This window comes from Chrysochloris asiatica, unplaced genomic scaffold (assembly GCF_000296735.1).
Source record: "Chrysochloris asiatica unplaced genomic scaffold, ChrAsi1.0 scaffold00024, whole genome shotgun sequence".
NCBI classification, from domain to species: Eukaryota; Metazoa; Chordata; class Mammalia; order Afrosoricida; family Chrysochloridae; genus Chrysochloris; species Chrysochloris asiatica.
Window position 1 is genome coordinate 24,222,586 of NW_006408542.1, and position 22,066 is coordinate 24,244,651.

A 22,066-nucleotide genomic window follows, 5' to 3' on the forward strand; every position below is an offset into this window, starting at 1 on the left:
TCTACTCCCGTAAAGATTTACACCCTCGGAAACCCTGTACAGGGTCGCTATGGGTCGGAACTGACTCGACGGCACTTAACAACAACAACATCAGGGTTCCTTATCTGTGCTGAAGTGAATACTAATCACAACTTTAATTATCTTATAGCTAAACAAGTGTCATCATGTGACTGAATGGCTTTCACATGGAGAAGCAAATACACTGATTCTTCTTGAATATACATTCTCTCTCATGTTTTGTTTTTTTAAGTTTTATTGTTAATCATATGATAGTTTACATGGGAGAACATTAGCATTACATTCATCCTATTGTATATCCTTTCATTGTCTTGGTTACAATCCCCTCCATGCATCATCAACCAACCAAAGGGTACACCCCGCAAGCCTGCCCCCTGGTTGTCAGCACACAGCCCTTCTCCCTCCCTGGGTCTAGAGTCCCCAGCCACTCCATCTCTCCATGTCATCATCTCTGCCTCTATTTCTGGTGTCACTGTTTCTCTGGGTAGGGTCCCATACTCTGCTCTTCTCCCTTGATGGCCCCAGGGCCCTCAGCTCCTGGACTTCAAAGTCAACCACTCCCCTCCTTTTGCTACAAAACATCTACCTTTACATTTCCAAACCTCACAGTCAGTCCTGATAGCAATTATTCACTATTGTACCACAAGAGACCTATCCCCATCTCCTTTCATCAGCCCCACCCAGACAGATTGGATACTACTCTTTTGGTCATTTCTCTGCCTTTCTTTTTTTTTTTTGCATGTAATTAAAGTCTGTGAAATTCAGGACTAAATCCAATATTTTAATAATTCATTGTATGCTTAACAGACAAGCTGTACTCTTATTGAAGGTACAATTAAAAACACATAAAAGTTTAATTCATATAATGTTTAATTGGTAGCTTTGAAGTCAATTATGATACCAATGTACCCTTTCCCCAGTTTTGTCTTCTACATTATTTTTCATTAAAATGTTAAATTGAAAAAAATAGTCATTAAGTATCAGGATAAGCTGTCACTGAACCTAGCAGTTGGGATCTATTAGCAAAACTAAGCTCATTTTAGTAAAATGGAATCACACCTTGGTAACCACTCTCAAGTAATATGCACACACACACTCACAAACAGACCTACACACGCTGTATTATTCTATACTAAAAACTAGCATATACTAACACAGAATACTGAAAAGTATCAAAAAGAAAAAAGTAATCCACCTATAATCAAGTAAATATGAGTTAATGGCTACATGATATCTTAGTTGTTTGGTGCTACCATATAGAATTACCACACTGGGTAGCTTTTAAACAATATAAATTTATTTTCTCTTAGTTCTATAGGCTAAAACTCCAAATTTGGGTTTCAGCTATGCTGATTTCTTTCTTATCAGTAGCCCTGACTTCTCCTTAGCTTGTAGACAATTTTCACATAGTGTCTGACTTATATATTATTTTAACTCTGAATTTATTAGGCTTGGGATCCACTTTAGTGGTATAATCTCATTGAAAAGAAAAACCTGTTTCCAAGTGCATCACATTCACAGGTACATGGGGCCAGAATCCAACATATATGTGTGAGGAAAGGGGGATACAATTCAATTCATAATACACACACAAAAATTACCTTAGCAATTTTAAATGCCATCACTTGTCAGTTTATTGTACTGTGGTAGCTTGTGTGATGCTGTGATAGTAGAAGCTATGCCATTAGTATTTTAAATACTAGAAGGATTAACCATGGTGGACAGATTTCAGCTGAGTTTCCCAAGACAGACCAGGAAGAAAAAGAGGCAATCTCCTTCTGAATGTTTAGCCACTGAAAACCTTAAAACGAAAAATTGTCAAATACAGTGCTAGGAAATGAAAACATTATGAGTAGCACCAGATACTGTCAGATACAGCACCACAAGATGAGACCCTTAGGTTGGAAAGCACTCAAACTATGACTAGGGCAGAGCTGCCTACTCAAAACACAGTGGACCATAATGATGTAAATAGAGTAAAGCTTTGAGGACCTTCATTTGCTGATGGAACATAACTCAAAATGAGCAGAAACAGCAGCAAACATCCACTAATAAACAGCATATGGAATGTATGAAATACAACTGTAGGAAAATTGGAAGTTGTCAAAATTAAGATGGAGTGTATGAAAATCAATAATCTATGCATTATTGAACTTAAATGAACTGATACTGGCCATTTGAATCTGATAATCATATGGTTTACTATGCTGGGAGCGACAAATTCAAGAGATTTGGAATCATATTCATCTTTAAAATGAACATTTCAGTTTCTATCTTGAAGTAAATTGCTATATATAATAGAATATCCTGTGTCTACAAGGAAGACCAATTAATACTATTATTCAAATTTACACACCTACCACTAAAGCAAATGATAATGAAATTGAAGAATTCTACCAATGTCTTCAGTGTTAATTTGATAAAACATGTAATCAGAATGTTTGATAATTACTGTTGTTTGGAATGTAAGGTTAGAAACAAAGAGTAAGGGTCAGTAGTTGGAAAATATGGCCTTGGTGATAGAAATGATGCTGGAGATCACATGATAGAATTTTGAAGGATCAATAATTTATCCATTGCAAATACCTTTTTTAAACAACATAAAAGGTGTACCTCATTAGATGGAATACACAGGAATGAAATTAACTACATCTGTGGGAAGAAGTGGTGGAAAAAGCTCAATATCATCGACTAAAACTAGATCATAGTCTTACTATGGAACAGACCATCACTTGTTCATATGTGAGTTCAGGATGAAGCTGAAGAGAATTAAAGCATGTTCACGGGAGCCAAGTATTGGTTTGAACATTTCTCATCTGAATTTAGATATCATCTCAAGAACATACTTGATGCATTAGACACTAATAAATTAAGTCCAGGAGAATTGTGGGAAGACATCAAGAGTATCCTACAGGAAGAAAGCAATAGGTCATTAAAAAGGCAAGAAAGAAAGAAAAGACAAAAAAAAGATTTTCAGGAGACTCTCAAACTTGCTCCCTCCATCATAGAGATGGTAAATCAAATTGTATAAATGAGAAATTAAAGAGATGAATAGAAAATTTCAAAGGGCAATTCAAAAAGACAAAGTCACATATTATAATGAAATGTGCAAAGGGGGAAGAACACATTCAACGTTTCTCAAGATGAAAGAACTGAAGAAAAAAAATCAAGCCTCAATTTGAAATATTGAAGGATCTTATGGGCAAAACACTGAATGATGCAGAAAACATCAAAAGATGATGAAGATATACACAGAGTAACTACCAAAAAAAAAAAAAAAAGTCGATGTTTAACCATTTCAAGAGGTAGCATATGATCAAGAAGGAAGGAATTTCAAGATGTGCTAAAGGTGTTGAAAAGAACAGTGATAATGGGAATTGATGGATACACATTGAAATCTTTCAACAAACTGATGCAGTGCTGAAGGGTAGTTACTTTGCCAATCAACTGGAAGAGATCCATATTTGGGCCCATGCCAAAAAGAGGTGACTTAATGGCATGTGGAAATCATCAAACAATATCATTAATATCACATAGCAGTAAAATGTTGTTGAAGAACGGCAACAGTATAGTTGTTGTTTTTGTTAGGTGCCATTGAGTTGGCAACAACTCATAGTGACTCTGTGCACAACAGAATGAAGCACTGCCCAGTCCTGAGGGCCAGCTTCCCAATTGTTGCTACATTTGAGCCTATCGCTGCATCCACTGTGCATTCATCTCATTGGAGGTCTTCCTCTTTTTCTCCTACCCTTCATTTTACAAAACATGATATTGTTCTCTAGGGACTGGTCCCTCCTGACAGCATGTCTGAAGCATGAGAGATGAAGTCTGGCCATCCTGGCTTCCAGGGAGTATCCTGGCTATACCTTTTCCCAACACAGATTGGTTGGTTCTTCTGGAATTTCATGGTACTTTTAATATTGTCCTCCAACACCATAGCTCAAACACATAAATTATTTTATGGTCTTCCTTTTCACTATCCAACTCTCACATCCATATGAGATTATTGAAAATACGATGGCTTGCACGTCACACCTTAGTCTTCAAATTTACATCTTTGTTCTTCTACATTTTAAAGAGGTCATGTAGAGCAGATTTGCCCAATGCAGTATGTCATTAGATTTCTTGATTGCCGCTTCCATGAGTGTTGATGGTTGATTTGAACAAAATGAAGTCTTTGATAACTTCAGTCATTTCATCATAGGTATGGATATTATTTATTGGCCCAGCGGCGAGGACTTTTGTTTTCTGTATATTGAGGTGCAACCCATAATGAAGGCTATGGTCCTTGATTATAATCAGTAGGTATTATAAGTCCTTTTTGCTTTACGTGAGGAAATTTTTATCATCTACATATTGCAGGTCGTTAATGAGCCTTCCTCCAATCCTGATGCCACCTTTTTCTTCATATAATCCAGTTTATCAGATTATTTACTCATCATACAGATTGAATAAGTATGGTGAGAAAATACAATCCTGGCATACACCTTTCCTAATTTTAAACCATTCAGTATTCCCGTGTCCTGTTTGAACAATTGCCTCTTGGTCTATGTACAGGTTCCTGATGAGCACAATTAAGTGTTCTGGAATACTCATTCTCCTCAATGCTGTCCGTAGCTTGTCATGATCCACACAATCAAAAGCCTTTGCATAGTCAATAGAGCACAAGTAAACTTTTTTTTTTTTTTCTGGTATTCTCTGCTTTCAGCCAAAATCCATTTGACATCAGCATTGATATCCCTGGTTCCATGTCCTTTCTGAATCTGGCTTTTACTTTCGGCAGTTCTCTGTCAATGTGTGGTTGCAGGCATTTTTGCATTTTCTTTAGCAAAATTTTGCTTCCATGGGATATTAATGATACTGTCTGATGATTTCTGCATTCTGTTGGGTCACCTCTCTTTGGAATGGGCACAAATATGGATCTATTCCAGTCAATTGGCATGGTAGTTGTCTTCCAAATTTCTTGGCAGAGATGAATGAGTGCCTCCAGTATAGCATCAGTTTGTTGAAAGATTTGAATTTGTAGTCCATCAATTCCTGGGGTCTTGTTCTTTGCCAATGCCTGCAATGCACCTTGGACTTCTTCCTTCAGTACCATTGACCCTTGATCACATGCTACCTCTTGAAAAGTTTGAACATAAACCATTACTTTCTGGTACAGTGACGCTGTGTATTCATTCCATCTTTTTTTTAATGTTTTTATTGTGAATTATTTGGATTTTCATGGGAGAACATCAGTTTTATACTCATCCTGTCATATTTCATTTTACTGCAATGATTACAGTCCCCTCCATGCATCATCAAATAACCAAAGGATACACCCTGCAGGCCGTCCCCCTCCCCCAGCTGTCAGCACATAGCCCCTCTCCCTCCCTAAGTCCCATGTCCCCAGTTGCTCCATCTGTCCTTGTCATCTTCTCTGTCTCCATCCCTGGAATCACTGCCTCTCTGGGTAGGATCCTGCTCTCTGTTCTTCTCATTTGATGGTCCCAGGGACCTCCGCTCCTGGGCTGCAAAATCAAGCACTCCACTCCTTTTGTCAAAAAACATCTACCTCTACATTTCCAACCTTCACAGTCAGTCCTGATGGCAATTATTCACTATTGTACCACAAGAGTCTTATCCTCATTTTCTTTTGCCAGCCGGGTCCCTAAAGATTGGAAATCATTCAGTGGAGGTTCTACCTACCCTTGCCCCATCCGGAACTAGGCTTTCTCTTGAAAGCTTGTAAGCCAGTCACTTCTTGCCTTTATAGCAACCCCCTCCCCCATTTTGGGTAGCTAATATCTAAGTAGTCAATCCATATCAACTCTGTGTACCAAGGGGGTGGGAGTGATCCTTACTGTAAAGATTTGTTCCCTTTTTGAGCTACTACATCCATATGCATAGGTAAAGTTCATCAAATTGTAGTAGGTTACTGTTTTTTTTTTCTTCCCTCTTCTTTCTTCTTCTAGTTGAGTTCTGATCATCCAGCCATCGTAACCAGGTCAACTGGGTACTGTCTGCAAGTATGGGTTTCTTGTGCATCACCCCTCACTTCATATCAATTGGACGCTTCATTTTCTGCTCTTTTCCTCTGTGGCCATGTCATTGCCTCTGGACCCAGGAGTTCCCATGTCTTGCTGTAACTGCTGGCCATCCAGGTCTCCTCCTGGGTTCACAGGAGTCTACTGAATGTGGTTGGACTTAGATCCCAACTTCATTGTTGTTTTTTCCCCTTCTTACCCTTATCGGTGACTAACGTGGTCACCAGCCAGACCACATGCCTGCTCGTGTATTCCCCTTGAGTCTTAGTGTTGGATGAGTCTGCTCTGAGGGTTCCCGATCACTTGTTTTGATGGCTCCTGGGTGAACAGCTTACTTGTTCTTGTAGCAATCAGTCATACTGCCATTATTGTTTCTGATTTTTCCTGCTGGTCTTTCTTCATGAAGAATCTTCTGTTCTTCTACCCACTCCAGGCTGGTCTACTCATCCTTTCCAGTGGAAATTTTCTACCTCAGACAATTTTGGATGGGATTCAGGTTTCCACCTATGGCCTTATGCAATACAAAAGCTTTACAGGAGGTCTCTTTCACTGGGCAATTTCTAGCCCCCTTTAAGGTATTCTAGTCAATTATAGGCTGAAGACCATCTTATAAGCTTTCTATTGTGATGTTTCTGGCTATTCCTTCCCCTTCCCCGCAAGTGTCTATTTCACAATGGTAGGCAAGGGAAACCAAGATTCAAAAGACAGCCAAGTATCTTAACATTATTCCCCTCTTTTGCCCTTTCAAACCTTGCCTGAATCCCTGTATCCCTAAGTCCTGCTATTCCAAGATTGTGCATACATCGTCATTTACCTCTGTCCCACTTAGCCCATATGAACCTGCTTAACTGTTCTCCCATCTGCCTTGTTCTTCTATTCCCCTTACCCTTCTGTGTATTGCCCTCCCACCCCCTAGCACTCAACCTTTCCTGTGCTCTGTTTTTCCCTCCCTCCCTCCCTCCCCTCCTCTCATCCCATACATCCCGGTGATCAGAAATTATATATATAGTTTCCCCCCCCCCATTTTTGGCGGGTTCTTTTTCTTAGTCCTTGACAATAATGGTCTTATGCAGTATTTCTCCTTTTGTGATTGACTAATACCAATCAGCATAATGACCTCAAGGTTCATCCATGTTATGTGGTGGCCTTGCAGCTTCCTTGTTGTTCTACAAGGTAGCATACTATTCCATTGTGTGTATGTACCACAGTTTGTTTATCCATTCTTCAATTGATGGGCATTTAGGATGTCTCCATCATTTTGTTATTGTAGAAAGTGCTTCTATGAACATTGGTGAGCATATATCTACTTGTGTTATGACTCATTTTTCTTGTGGGTAAATACCAAGTAGAGAAATGCTGGATCATAAGGTATTTCTATTTCCAACTTTCTGAGGAAGTGCCATATTGCTTTTCAGAGTAGTTGGACCATTTTGCAATCCCACCAATAATGTAGGAGAGTCCCAGCCTCTCCACATCCTCACCAGCATTTGTTGTCCTCTACTTTTTTGATCTTTGCTGTTATTTCTGGTGTGAGATGATATCTCATTGTTGTTTTGATTTGCATCTCTCTGATGGCTAGTGATTGTGAACATTTCTTCATGTTTGTTGGCTGCCCGAATCTCCTCCTTGGTGAAGTGTCTGTTCATGTCCTGTGCCCATTTTTAAGTTGGGTTATTTGTCTTTTTCTTGTAGAGGTGTTGTAGTTTCATATATATTTTAGAAATAAGTCCCTTATCTGTTGTTTCGTGGCAAAAGATTTTTTTCCCATTCTGTGGATTCCCTTTTTACTCTTTTGGTGAAGTCTTTTAATGCAGATAAGTTTTTAATTTTTAGTATATCCCAATCATCTATTTTGTTTACTTTTATTTGTATAATTTTCAAAATGTTTGGTAGTCTGTGTATTCCCTGTATTAGAGCCGTCACTTTTATCCCTATTTTTTCATTGATTACTTTCATAATTTTGGAATTCACATTTAAGTCTTTAATCCATGCTGATTTGTTTTTGTATAGGGCATGAGGTAAAGGTCTTGTTTCAGTCTTTTGCATGCCGCTTTCCAGTTCTGCCAGCACTATCTGTTAAAGAGACTATCTCTTCCCCATGCAAAATACCTAGACACTTTGTTGAAAATCTGTTGGGTGTATGTGGATGGGTTAATTTCTGGATTCTCAATTCTGTTCCATTGATCAATGTATCTTTCATTGTACCAGTACCAGACGGTTTTGACCTCTGTAGCCATGTAGTAAATTTTGAAATCGGGGGGGTGAGTGTCCTCCAACCTTGTTCTTCTTTTTAAACAGTGCTTTGCTGACCCTGGGTCTCTTTCCTTTCCATATAAAGTTTGTAATTGTCTTTTCCATCTCTTTGAAGAATGTTGTTGGAATCTGGATTGAGATTACTTTATATGTGTAAATTGCTTTGGGCAGTACTGACATTTTCAGGATGTTGAGTCTTCCTATCCAGGAACATGGTATGTTCCTCCACTTCTGTAAGTCTCTTTTGGTTTCTTGTAGTAGTATTTTGTAATTTTCTTTGTATTAGTCCTTTGTTTCTCTGGTTACATTTATTCCTAAATATTTCATCCTTTGGGCAGCTATTGTAAATGGTATTGCTTGCCTAATGTTCTTTTCTGCGCTATCGTTTTTACTATAAAAGAATCCAACTGATTTTTGTATGTTGATCTTATAACATGCCACTTTGCTGAATCTTCCGAAGATGTGTAGTATTTTTTTTTATTGAGTCCTTGGGGTTTTCTATGTGTAGGATCATATAATCTACAAATAGAGTTTTACTTCCTCTTTGCCAATTTAGATGCCTTTAATTTCTCTACGATGCTAAGATTTCCAAAACAATATTGAATAGGCGTGGTGACAAAGGGCATCCTTGTCTGGTTCCTGTTCTCAGAGGGAACGCTTTCAGTTTCTCTCCATTGAGAGTGATGTAGGCTGTTGGTTTTGCATATATGCTCTTGCTTATGTTGAGAAATTTCCCTTCAATTCCTACTTTGTTGAGTGCTTTCATCAGGAATGGATGTTGGATTTTCTCAAATGCCTTTTCTGCATCAATCATTATGATCATGTGGTTCTTTTTCTTATTTATATGGTAGATTATTGCTTTTCTAATGTTGAGCCATCCTTGCATCCCTTTAATGAAACTGATTTGGTCACGATGTATTATTTTTTTGGTGTGCTGCTGGATTCTATTGGCTAGGATTTTGTTGAAAATTTTTGCATCTATGTTCATGAGGGTTATTGTTCTATAATTTTCTTTCTTAGTGATGTCCTTCCCTGGTTTTGGTATGAGGGTTATGCTTGCTTCATAAAAAGTATTAGGAAGTTTTCTATCCTCTTCTATATTCTGGAATAATTTGATTAGAATTGGTGACAGCTCTTCCCTGAAAGTTTGTTTGAACTCACCCATGAAGCCATCTGGGCCTGGACTTCTTTTGGTTGGGAGTTTTTTGAATACCTGATCAAGTTCTTCTTTTGTTATGGGTCTGTTCAATTTTTCTACTTCACTCTGAGTAAGTTTATGTAGGTCATGTTTTCTAAAAATGTATCCATCTCTTCTAAATGTTTTAATTTGTTATTATTCTTTTGATTTCGTTTGGCTCCATTGTGACATCCCCCATGTGGTTTCTAATGCGAGTCACTTGTGTCCTCTCCCTGTTTTCTTTTGTTTTGCCAATGGTTTGTCAGTTTTATTAATCCTTTCAAAGAACCAGTTTCTGGTCCTGTTGATTGTTTCTATAGTTTTTCTGTTTTCAATCTCATTTATTTCTGCTCTTATCTTTATTATTTTCTTTTGGTTTATGTGGGTTCCCTCTGTTGGTCTAATTGTTGGAGATGCTGTGTTAATGTGTTAATTTTGGTTCTTCCCTCTTTTTGGATGTGCACATTTATCGCAAGAAATTGTCCTCTCAGCACTGCTTTCACTGTGTCCCAAGGATTTTGGTATGTTATGTTTTCATTCTCGTTTGTTTCTAGGAACTTTATGAATTCACGGTTAATTTCTTCTTTTACCCAGTTATTTTTCAGCAGGATGTTATTCAGTTTCCACGTTTTGGCTTTATTTACTTGGTCTTCTTATTGTTGATTTCTAGTTTTATAGCATTGTGGTCTGAAAATATGCTTTCTAGTATTTTGATGTTTGTAAATTTTTGGAGGCTTGCTTTGTGACCTAACACATGGTCAATTCTGGATAATGTTCCATTTGCACTGGAAAAGAGTGTGTATTGTGCTGTTCTTGGGTTGAATGCTCTTTACACACCTATGAGGTCAATTTGATTGATTTTATTGTTTAGTTCCTCTGTAACTTTGTTGAGTTTCTTTCTGGTTGTTCTGTCCTTTTCGAAAGTGGCGTATTAAAATCCCCCACTGTAATTGTAGATTTATCTATTTCTTTCTTCAGTTCTAGTAAGGTTTGTGTCGTATATCTTGGTACTCATTCATCTGGAGTGTAGCTATTTATTGTGGTTATGTCATCTTGCTCAATTGACCCTTTGATGATGAGACAGTGTCCTTCTTTGTCTCTTGTGCCGTTTATTGTCCCAAAGTTTACTTATTGGAGATTTTTATTGCCACTCCTGCTTGTTTATTGCTACAGTTCGCTTGGTATATTTTTTCCCATCCTTTAACTTTTAGTTTGTTTTTGTCTTTGTGTGTAAAGTGTGTTTCTTGCAGGCAGCATATTAAAGGGTCTTGTTTTCTTATCCATTCTGCCACTCTCTGTCTCTTCATTGGTGCATTTAATCCATTGACATTCATTGTAATTATCAATAGGTGTGAATTAATTGTTGCCGTTATGTTAATTTTCTGGCAGTGCTGTTCATTCCTTTGTTCTATATGCCTTCTTGTGCTGAGTTTGTGTTTTTTTGTGCTATTTCTTGTCGTTTTTTTCTTAGTCTTCATGTTTGTTCTACTTGGAAGTTCATTGTCATGGTAAGTTGTGAAGTATTAAATTTCTTTGGGTTACCTTATAGTCTATTAAATTTTCTCTCCATTTAAGAGAATCTTTTGTATCCTGTAATCTACCTGGCATCCTCACCACCTGGATCTCTGTTCCTATATTTTACCCTTCTTTGACACTGATATGATTTTGATCTTCAGTTGACCACCCAGCTCCTTTGAATTCGTTGTTGTAGTTTTTGTTCTGTTAAGAACTCTGTCTGCTGTTGACTGATTTCCATGAGGTGTTGCCATGCCTGTCAATCTCTGGTTGTTGTATGTTCTTGTTGGTTTCCAGTCCGTGGAACTTCCTTTAGGATGTTTTGAAGGGCTGGATTGGTTTTGATAAAATCTCTGAGATTCTGTTTATTTTGGGATGCTTTGATTGCACCATCATATTTGATTGATACTTTTGCTGGATAGATGATTCTTGGTTGGCAGGTTTTTTCTTTTAGGGTTTTGTATATGTCTCCCCATTGCCTTCTTGCCTGCATGGTTTGTGATGAATAGTCAGACCTTAGTCTAATTTCCCTGCATTTGTAAGCAACACTTTTCACCTCTCTGGATGCTTTTAGGATTCTCTCCTTGTCTTTGCTTTTGGAGATCTTGATTATTATATGTCTTGGTGACTTTCTTTTGGGTTCTGTCCTTCCTGGCATACGTTCAGCTTCTTGAATGTTTATCTTCTCATATATCAATGTTAGGGAAATTTTCTTCCAGAAGCTCTTTAACTATCTCCTCTGTGGACTTCTCTGATTCTTCCTGTTCGGGAATGCCAATAATTCTTAAGTTGTTCCTCTTCATGTTATCCAGCATGAATCTTAAACCCTTTTCAGATTTTTTAAATCCTTTTTTTAGCTTGCTCTTCTATCTTAATAGTATTGAGAGATTTGTCTTCTAGCTTGCTGGTTCTGGCTTCCATCTCTTCTATCCTGCTCCTTTGCCCTTTCAGTGTATTGTCCGTTTCTGATATTTTATTATTAATCATCTGGATCTCTTTTTGCAGGTTTTGAATTGTTTCCATTGCTGTATCAATCTTGTTTGATTGCTCTTTTAGTACTTTTCTGACTTCTTCCTTGTTTTCCTCCACCTCTTTTCAGAGCATTTGAATTTGTTTCCATATCATTCTTCTGAATTCTTTCTCAGGCAAATTCAAAACCTGCTCTTCCTCTTCTCATGGGCCTTTGTCTGTCTCCAGTGCATTTGTCTCAGTTACTCTTTTCTGTTTTTGGACATGTTTTGAGATTGGTTGTTGTGTTTGAGATCGTTTGTTTGTCATTTCCAGTAGTTATGTGGGTTTTTTAATGCTTAAAAGGATGTTTGTTGTTGTTTTCTTAAGCTTACTGGGTGTCTCCTAGTGGATATGCTCAGGAGATAGGGTTCTCTTTTCGCATGTAATGTTCAGCAGTTGTTATTGGCTCTTGTCTCAATGGTGGAATATTATTTGTTATACTTGTAGCTTGGCTATATGGCCACGATTGCTGACTCTTCTTGGGTAACCTAGGGATAAAAAGCTCCCACCTTCAGGAAAAAATTTGTCTTCAAAAGGACCAAAAGCGGAAGCATTAAAAAGCAGAGACAAGAACCTCCACTTTGAAACAAAAATAAAAGTGTGGCCGACTGTCCAATCACTTTGCTACACATGCAGTGTTTGTGCACTGTAGAATCCTCCAGTAGTGGGTGGGGGGTGTCAACTCTCTTAGACCCCTCCTTTTGTGACCATCATAGAGATGCACAGATAGATATTGAGAAGTTAATGGGAGAAAGATTGTTTAGTATTTTTGTCTCTGAAGGCCATTTAAGTATCTGCGTGTGCACAGTGTAATTCTGGAAATAGTTCTGTCTTTTTATTTTGTGTTTTACAGATTGTTCATATGGTTTGTCTGTCAGGCCAAACCTGTTTTTTTTTCTTGCTGCATAGGCAGGGGTTAATGGTTCCGCACAAGTTAACTTTAGGGCTGGAACCCCCAGGCAGAATTCAAAAGCAGCAGCCAAAGAATTTGCTCTTGGACTGATGGGAAAGCTGTGGTCTCAATGCTGGATTATTTTGGGGATGTGCACTCACCTGCCTGAAGGCGTCAGTGCTGGGCAAAGAAGACATAACGGAAGAGGAAGTAAAAAAAAAAAGTGTAGAATTCCCTACACCTCCTCTTGCAAATGTCACTGCGCTACTTTTAGCGCTGGTTCCTAGTGCCAGTCTGGCTGTAGCCTTGCCCTCTGACTTCCGCCCAGGCGGGATGGCCACAGAGAGAGTCCTGTATCTTGACAGATTTCTAAATCACAGTGTTTTTTGTTATACCATGATTTTTCCAGTGGCATTTGTGGGAAACTGATACTCTGACCCTTATGTTAGATCCAGAGCTCTGGTGCAGCTTCATGAGAGCCAGTCTCTGGGTTTTCAGCCCCTCCCCCATGGAGCCTGTCCTACCTGACTCTGCTCTGCCACTGCCAAAGCAGAAGTTTCCTTTCCCTCTTGTTTTGATGCTTTCTGCCTCATTCAATAGTTTGCTCTTAGAATCCTTAATACTGCAAGTCAAGGCTTGCATTTTTTATTCAGTTCCCTCAGTTTGAGGAATGCTGAGCGTGCGCTTCCTTTTTAATTTTCTAACTCCATATGTTTGCATATTTCTTTATTATATTTGTACTTTGTCTTCTCAAGCTACCTTTTGAAATTTTCTATTCAGCTCTTTTACTTCCTCATTTCTTACACTTGCTTCAGCATTTCTACACTGGAGTGCAGGTTTCAGAGTCTCTTCTGACTCATTTTGGTCTTTTCATTATTTTTTGTCTTCTTAATGACCTTTTGCTTTCTTCCTATATGATGCTCTTATTGTAACCCCACAACTCTCCTGATCTTCAGGCTTTAATGTCTGATGTGTGGAATCTCTTCTTCAGATAATCTCTAAATGCAGGTTGGATATATTCAAGGTCGTGTTTTGACTCTTGTGAACTTGTTTTAGTTTTTCCAATTTCAGCCTAAACTTGGCATATGAGTTGATGGTGTGTTCCACAGTTTGCCCCTGACCTTGTTTTGGCTGATGATATATATGAAAGCTTTTTTACTGTCTCTTTCCACAGATGCCATCAGTTTTATTTCTGTGTATTCCATCTGGTGAGTTCTTTGTGTACAGTCATCTTGTATGTTGTTTAAAAAAGGTATTTGCAGTGAAGATATCATTGGTCTTGCAAAATTATATCATGTGATATCCAGCATCATTTCTTTCACCAAGACCATATTTTCCAACCACTGATCCTTCCTCTTTGTTTCTAACCTTTGCATTCCAATCATCAGTAATTATCACTACAACTTGATTGCATGTTTGGTAAATTTCAGAGTGAAGAATTCTTCAATTTCATCCTCTGTGGGTTAATGTTTGATGCATAAATCTGAATAACAATGGTTTTATCTAGCCTTCCTTGTAGACTTATGGGTATTATCCTATCACAGACAACTTTGTACTGCAAGACAAATCTTGATATGTTGTTTTTGATGTTGAATGTTCCTTCTCAATTTATCATTCCCAGCATAGTAAATCATGTGATCTTCAAATTCAAATTTGCCATTGCCAGTCCATTTCTGCTCACTAATGACTAGGATATCAATGTTTAGGCATTACATTTCACTTTTGACGACTTCTAATTTTTCTAGGTTCATACATTCCATGTTCCAATAATTAATGGATGTTTACAGCTGTTTTTCTTCATTTTGAGTTGTGTTTCACCAGCAAATGAAGATCTTGAAGGCTTTACTCCATTTGTATCATCACAGACTACTCTACTTAGATGAGGCAGCTTTTCCCCTGTTGAATTTTGAGTGCCTTCCCACCTAAGGGGCTCATATTCTAGCAATATATTTGACAATATTCTAGTGCTCTTCATCATGATTCAATATTCAATATTCTAGTGTTGACAGTGTTCCACTGCTATTCAGGAGTTTTTTAGTATCTAAATATTTTAAAGTAGTCCTCCTCTTCTTCCTAGTGTGTCTTCATCTGAAAGCTCAGCTCAAACCTATCCACCATGGATGACCCTGCTGGTATTTACAATCTGTGGCATAGCTGTGATTCTGGAATCGCAGCAACATGGAAGCCACCACAGTACAACAAACTAATGAACAATTGGTGGTGCAACAGTATACCAACTGGGAACTGACAGAAACTCAAACCGGATTCAGAAGAGGGCCTGGAACAAGGAATATCATTGCTGACATCAAATGGGTCTTGGCTGAAAGCACAGAATGCCAGAAAGACATTTACTAGTACTCAAAGGCTTTTGAGTGTGTTGATCATGACACACTATGGATAACATTGCAAAGAATTGTTATTCCAGAACACTTGATTGTGCTCATAAGGAAACTGTACATAGACCAAAAAGCAATTGTTCAAACAGAGCAAGGAAACAATGAATGGTTTAAAATCAGGAAAGGTATGTGCCAAAGTTTTATCTTTTCCCTATACTTATTCTGGAGACCTGGTATGGCACTGTGTGTTAATGCACTGGACTGCAGAGTCCATTTGAATCACAATGTTGGTGGTTCAAGCTTATCAGCTGCTCCACTGAAACCCTATACAGGATCACTATGGGTTGGAACTGATTTGATGACACTTACAACAATAAGAACACTGTACTTATTCAATCGCTATGCTGAACAAGTAATCAAAAAAACAAAACTGAATTATATGATGAAGTGTGTGGTACCAGAATTGGAGGCAGATTCATTAACAGTCTGTGATATGTAGATGATACAGACTTGCTTGCTGAAAGTGAAGAGGTCTTAAACTACTCACTGATAAAGATTAAAGACCACAGCCTTCAGTATTGCATGCACATCAATGTAAAGAAAATGAAAATCCTCACCACCAGATAAGTAAATAATATCCTGATAAATGGAGAGCATATTGAAGTTGTCAAAGACTACATTTTGCTTTGATCTACCATTCACACTCATGGAATCAGCAGTCAAGAAATCAATGTATATTGTATTCAGTGAATCTGCTGTATGAGACATCTTTAAAGTGTTCAGTTTAAAGTCTAAGTTGTCCCTTATCCAAGCCTCATGTGCATGTGAAAGTTGGACAAAGAATAAGGAAGGCAGTAGAAGAATTGATGTATTTGAGTTACAGTGCTGGAGAAGAGTACTGTCAGCCCAAAGAACAAATAGGTCAGTGTTGGAAAAGGTATAACCAGAATGCACATTGGAAGCCAGGTTGATGAAACTTTTTCTCTCATGCTTTGAACATATTATCAGGAGGGACCAGTCATTAGAAAAGGTCATTATGCTTATAATGTAGAGGGTCAGCATGAAAGAGGAAGACCCCCAGTGAGATGGATTGGCACAGTGGCAGCAACAATGGGCTCAAGAGTAACAGCAATTGTGAGTTCTGCCTGTTTTTTTCTGTTGTACAACGGGTTGCTATGAGTTAGATCAGACTCTATGTATATCTAATAATAACATTAAATATATTAAAATAAAAAGATAAGTATATCCCTAAAACTCAAGATTAATCAGTTTACAATTCTAAATGTTACTCAATTGTTTTCCTTACCCATTCTTGATTTGTTTCCCTCCCTAGGAGGTTTTAACTTATAAGTAAAAGATTTTTTAAAAAACAAACTCAAGACCAATAATATTGGTGAACCCTCTGTCTGATATATGAATGTTATCTCTGCCCCTTTATGTTTCAGTATATTGAAGGATAGAGTTGTAGTTAGAATTTGTAGTGTTAATCAGTGTAATCGTAAACTTTATATTTCCCTCTCCTTTGTCTATTTTTTTTTCACCAGCTACTTATTCCTTCTATACTTCTCTAATATAAAGCAAAGTATCTTGTGCTAGATAATAAGAATAGTGCCCAACTGCCATTAGATAGGTTAGAAATTGTGAAGATAATTGTTGTTATGATTGTCAGGACTTTGGCCAGATAGTATACTCTTCTGTTCCATAGTGTAGTATCATAATGTAATATAATCACTGTGATTGAAGTGACGTGAGATGGTCAGCCAATCAATTGAAATGGGAGTTACCTTGGGGGTATTCTGGTGAAGGAGCACTGGGGGTGCAGTAGTGAAAATGCTAGGCGGCTAACTGAAAGTTCAAGGGTTTGTACCCACCATCCATTTGTGGGGAAAAGATGTAGCAGTCAGCTTCCAGAATGGTTGTTGTTGGTGTTACATGCCGTTGAGTCAGTTCTGACCCATAGTGGCACTTTATAGGGTTTCCAAGGAGTGACTGATGAACTTGAACCTCAGACATTGCGGTTGAAACAACTTTGCAGTCTAGTGCATTTACCCACAGCGCTACCCCAGGACTCCTCCATAAAGGTTACAGCCTAGGAAACCCTATGGCTCAGTTTTACTCTGTCTTATAAGATTGCTATGAGTCAGAATCAACTAAATGGCACTGGGCAGTGGGTTCTTCAGCAGAGCTCTCTTTCTGGACATTCTTCTTGTTACCTAACCTCCAGGTTTTGGAGCACAAGTCTGCAGAAGTGTGTGGCCTGTTGCCTCATGTGCAAATTTTGGGTTCACCAGCCTGCCATCCCCTAATCCAGCTGAGGTCTTTAGCCTGCCACTAACCTATGAATTTTTGATTTGCCAACACCCACAGTTGTGTGAGCCATTTATTCTAATAAAATCTCAACTTATTTTACATATATACTCATATACACACACATCTCATGAGTTGGAACCAACTCCACGGCACATAACAACAACAACAACAACCCCAGAAGAACCAATAAATAATTTTGCTCCTTTAGAGACCCAACTAAGAACTCCTGCTGTCCAAAGGAAGAAAACCATCTCAGAAATCTGTTGGTCCCTATGGCTTTACCTCAATACAGTTTTTTTCTAGCGTTTTAGTGCATGATTTGTATGAAAGCTTCTTTGAATCTTACTTCATTGACCTGTAAGAACTCACTATCTTGCCTTTATTTAGAAAGAGTCCCATATTGGAAGAAACCCTAAAGATTTTACTTTAAAATTTTGCAAGATGAGAACTGCCTATAAGCATTCCTAACATGCTGACATTCAGTTTCTGTATGAAAATTTCTAGGATAAGACAGATTGCTTCTTTGCAGGAATTGTGTCCCACTGATGGAAGGCTTCAATTTTAAAGAAGAGCTTCCATGCAGTTTCTAACACCTGTCCTGGATCAGGGGTCTGACTATGGAAATGAGACCAGAGTACTGTTGTACTAGAGAAAGGTTTCTCAATATCTGATATATTGACATTTTAAGCCAAATGATTGTTTGAAGTAGGGGACTGTCCTGAGCCTTGAGGATGTTTAGCATCATCCTTGGCATCTATCCATTACATGGCAATAGCAACCCCCTATGCCCCAGTTAGCTGTGACTATTTTTAAATATCTTCTGGGATTGTTGTTGTTGTTAGGTGCCATCAAGTTGGTACTGACTCATAGTGACTTTATGCACAGCAGAACGAAACACTGCCCAATCCTGGGCCAACCTCACTACTGTTGCCACGCTTGAGTCCACTGATGCTGCCACTTGGTCAGTCCATCTCATTGGGGGTCTTCCTGTTTTTCTCTGACCCACCACCTTACCAAACATGGTATCCTCCTCCAGCGACTGGCCCCTCCTGACAATATGTCCGAAGTAAGAGAGATGAAGTTTGGCTATCTTGGCCTTTAAGGAGCACTCTGGCTGCACTTCTTCCAAAATGGATCTATTCATTCTTCTGGGGTTGTTGTTATGTGCCGTGGAGTTGGTTCCAACTCATAGCAACCCTGTACAGGGTTTCTGAGGCGGTAAATCTTTACGGGAGCAGAAAGCTTCATCTTTCTCCCATGGAATACCTGGTAGTTTTGAACTGCTGACTGTGAGATTTGCAGCCCAATTCATAACCACTACACTACCAGAGCACCTTTCTTCTGGGGTAGGAGGGTGCAAAAAACACCACTGGTAGAGAACCACTGTTACAGAGAATGAGAACATAGCTAATTTGTGCCAAAGCTCAGACTTGAACTCTGGCTTCTATCCTATTAGTCTTTTCACTGTTAACTCAACATAGACTTTCTAGAACTTCCTCATAAACTCATTCAAAAAAGATGAGTTTGGAGGTACAAAGAGAGTAGAGATTTTAACCTGTTCTGTGAGTCAGTCAACTCCATAGCAACTATCAAAAACAACAACATTTTAAGGGGAAGGTCCCTTAAATGTGCTAAACTACTAATAGACTCCTGTTGTGGCTCTGTAGAATAAGCCCTGGACCGCTAACCAAAAGGTGGGTGGTTCACATCCACTAGCTGCTTCTTGGAAGCCATATACATGGTTGCTTTGGGTCTGAACCAACTTGATGGCACTTAACAACAAAAACAATAACAACTAACTTAAAAGTTTTTGGTTCAAGCCTACTCAGCTGTACCTTGGAAGAAAAAACCCGAATATCTGTTTCTGTAAAGATTACAGATAAGCAAATCCTGCAGAGCAGTTCTACTCTGGGACATACGGGGTTGCCATGAGTAGGAATTAATTGACTGACAGCAACCAACAACATTCCAAGGGTGTACATGTTATGTTAGCTGGTCTCAGTCAGTGGATCTACTTCTACGTCTTTACATTACCAAGTACTTACCAGACTGGGGAATTTGGCTAGATCTATAAGTTTTCTTTCACTAAAATGTTATGACCTTGTATACTATATAGTCAAAAGATTTAATGATGAACTATTATGACCTGACCTGCTACTTCTTGGAAGAACACTCTGGATCTTGATCTTAGTGAAACTATTGTGTTGCCTTCTGTTGACACATTAACTTTGAAACCAATGTATTTAAATTTTTTAGAGTTGTTTTTGCTGATAGTCTGGTTAACAAATTTGCCTACATTTTGAGTAGTCTGCCCTATTTGTTCTGTTATTTTCAGTAATTAATTTGTGTTTAATATGAGATTTTCTTTTCAGAAATGTGTATATACAGTTTTGTGTTGTAGTTCTTTTGATTTGTAATTGAAAAAAGTAAAATATTGCCCAAAGGCTTACAAAAATAGCTCCTGGATTTCTGTCTCAAAACTTTAAAGCCTTCTCTTTATTCTGGTGTTCTAAGATTTCATAATGTGCTTTTTTGTGGGTCTTTTTTCATTTATTTCACTGGACACTCAGTGGTACTTTTAATCTTAAGCCATCTGCCTTTCACTTTTGGAAAACTTTCTTATATAATTTCTTTGATAATTCTCTCACTGCTTTTTCTAGAACTTCTATTAATACAGTGAAAGTGGAAGAAGATTTAAATGAAACTTCCTTAGTTACATAAGCTAAACTATAAACATAGAAGTAAGAGGAAAACGATGGCAGGTGTTAGTCTCAGAGTTGTCACATGCTTATTGGAGGCCTGTTAGGTTTATTGAAAAGAAATCTTACTATTTGTTTAACATTTTCAAAATGTAAAGGCCCAAACTACCAATATAACTTAGATTATTTCCAAAGCTTATTATTTGTACAGTATATTCATGTAAGCAAGGAAAAATTTTGGCTATTAAGAGTCACTCAAAAAGAATAAAAGTAGGCTATAGGCATGGAGAAACTGAATGAGAAGGTTTATTATATTCAAGATGTTCTTTATCTGCCATTGTTGCCATCCCCAGTTGCTGAGAATGTGGGCTCGTAGTCAACTCACAACATCCCTGGTCAACCAGGAGGGACTCTTATTTTCCTCAGTGGCTACGTACCCACACCTCCACATGGAGAACTTAGATAATGCCTGACTATCTCAGGGTACAGAGGCTAGAATCTTGTTGACTGAGCTTTGCAATTTGTTCTGTAGAGTATTTACTGTGAAATAAAACTGAAAGACGTTTCCATCTGACATCAGATTCTTGGTTAGGTTTCTTTGCCAACCATTTATACTTTCTTCACTTCAATCTCTGGAAAGCCCTCCCTGAATCTCTCACTTGAAAAAGTGAGGCTCTGCCTCTAGGAAACTCAGCTAGAATCACAATTAGATTTCTGAATTCAGAGAACTCTCTCATTATCCTGATTAAGTGAGTTTATTAATTTGTTTTTGTTTTTTATTCTTAATACATGAATATGGTATTTTAAAATATTGTCTTCATTTACTGGCTTAGTTTCTATTTCAAGTAGTTTTTTTTGTGTGTGTATTTGCTTTGGTATTTTTCTTTCATGGTAAAATGTCTGGTGATATTTGGCTGTCCATTTTTAGTGATGATAGAGACACTAAAGAATGCTTTGGAAGCTCAGTGTGGGTGATAGTTGTGTCTTTAGTAGACATCACTTGAAAGGAAGTGTGATGATGACCAGTTTATCCTTAAAACAAAGAAACAAGTCAGTTGCTGTCAAGTTGACTCCAATACATGACAATTTTATACCTGTCAGATTAGAGCAGGGCTCTATAGTGTTTTCCGTGACTAATTTTTCAGAAGCAGTTCTCCATTCCTGTCTTCCATGGTACCTGTACTATAGGTGGACTCCCAACTTCCAAACTTCCTAGTAACAGGAAAGCACTGAACAACAGTGATGCCAAAGACTCAGCTTATCATTAGGTGTGCCTGAGAACCTATCTCTTGGATATTACAATTTCTCTGGAAATGGGTTCCCTTCTCTCATACGTAGGTTAGATATGCTTGGTTGTATAGTATTCAGAAGTGGTTAGGGAAGAGTCTTCAAAATTATTTAAAAAAATTATTTTGAAATTTTTTTCTAAATTACAAACTTACTGTTTCCTGGCAAGAGTTGAAGAGGAGAAAGGAAAACCAAATCTCTAACAAATTATAATTGTTAAGTGCCTTTGCTTTCAAATAAAGCCCCACTTTATTTAGCCTTATTATCTCATGATATTCTTGCTAAATATTCCATTCTCACACATTTCATTAAGAATAGATCTTTCTAGGATATTTTATTTACTTAACAAAAATGTGTCCAATGCTTTCTATTTGTTGGGGCAGATCACTCTGCAAGTATGAAATCACTTCAGTATCACAACAATCCTAGAAACATAAATGATTCCCACTTTCTAGCAATATACAGAACAGAAATGAATGCCCAAGGTCACACAGCTACCAAGTGACATGCTAGAATTTGAATTCTGGTGATTTGCCCCAGAA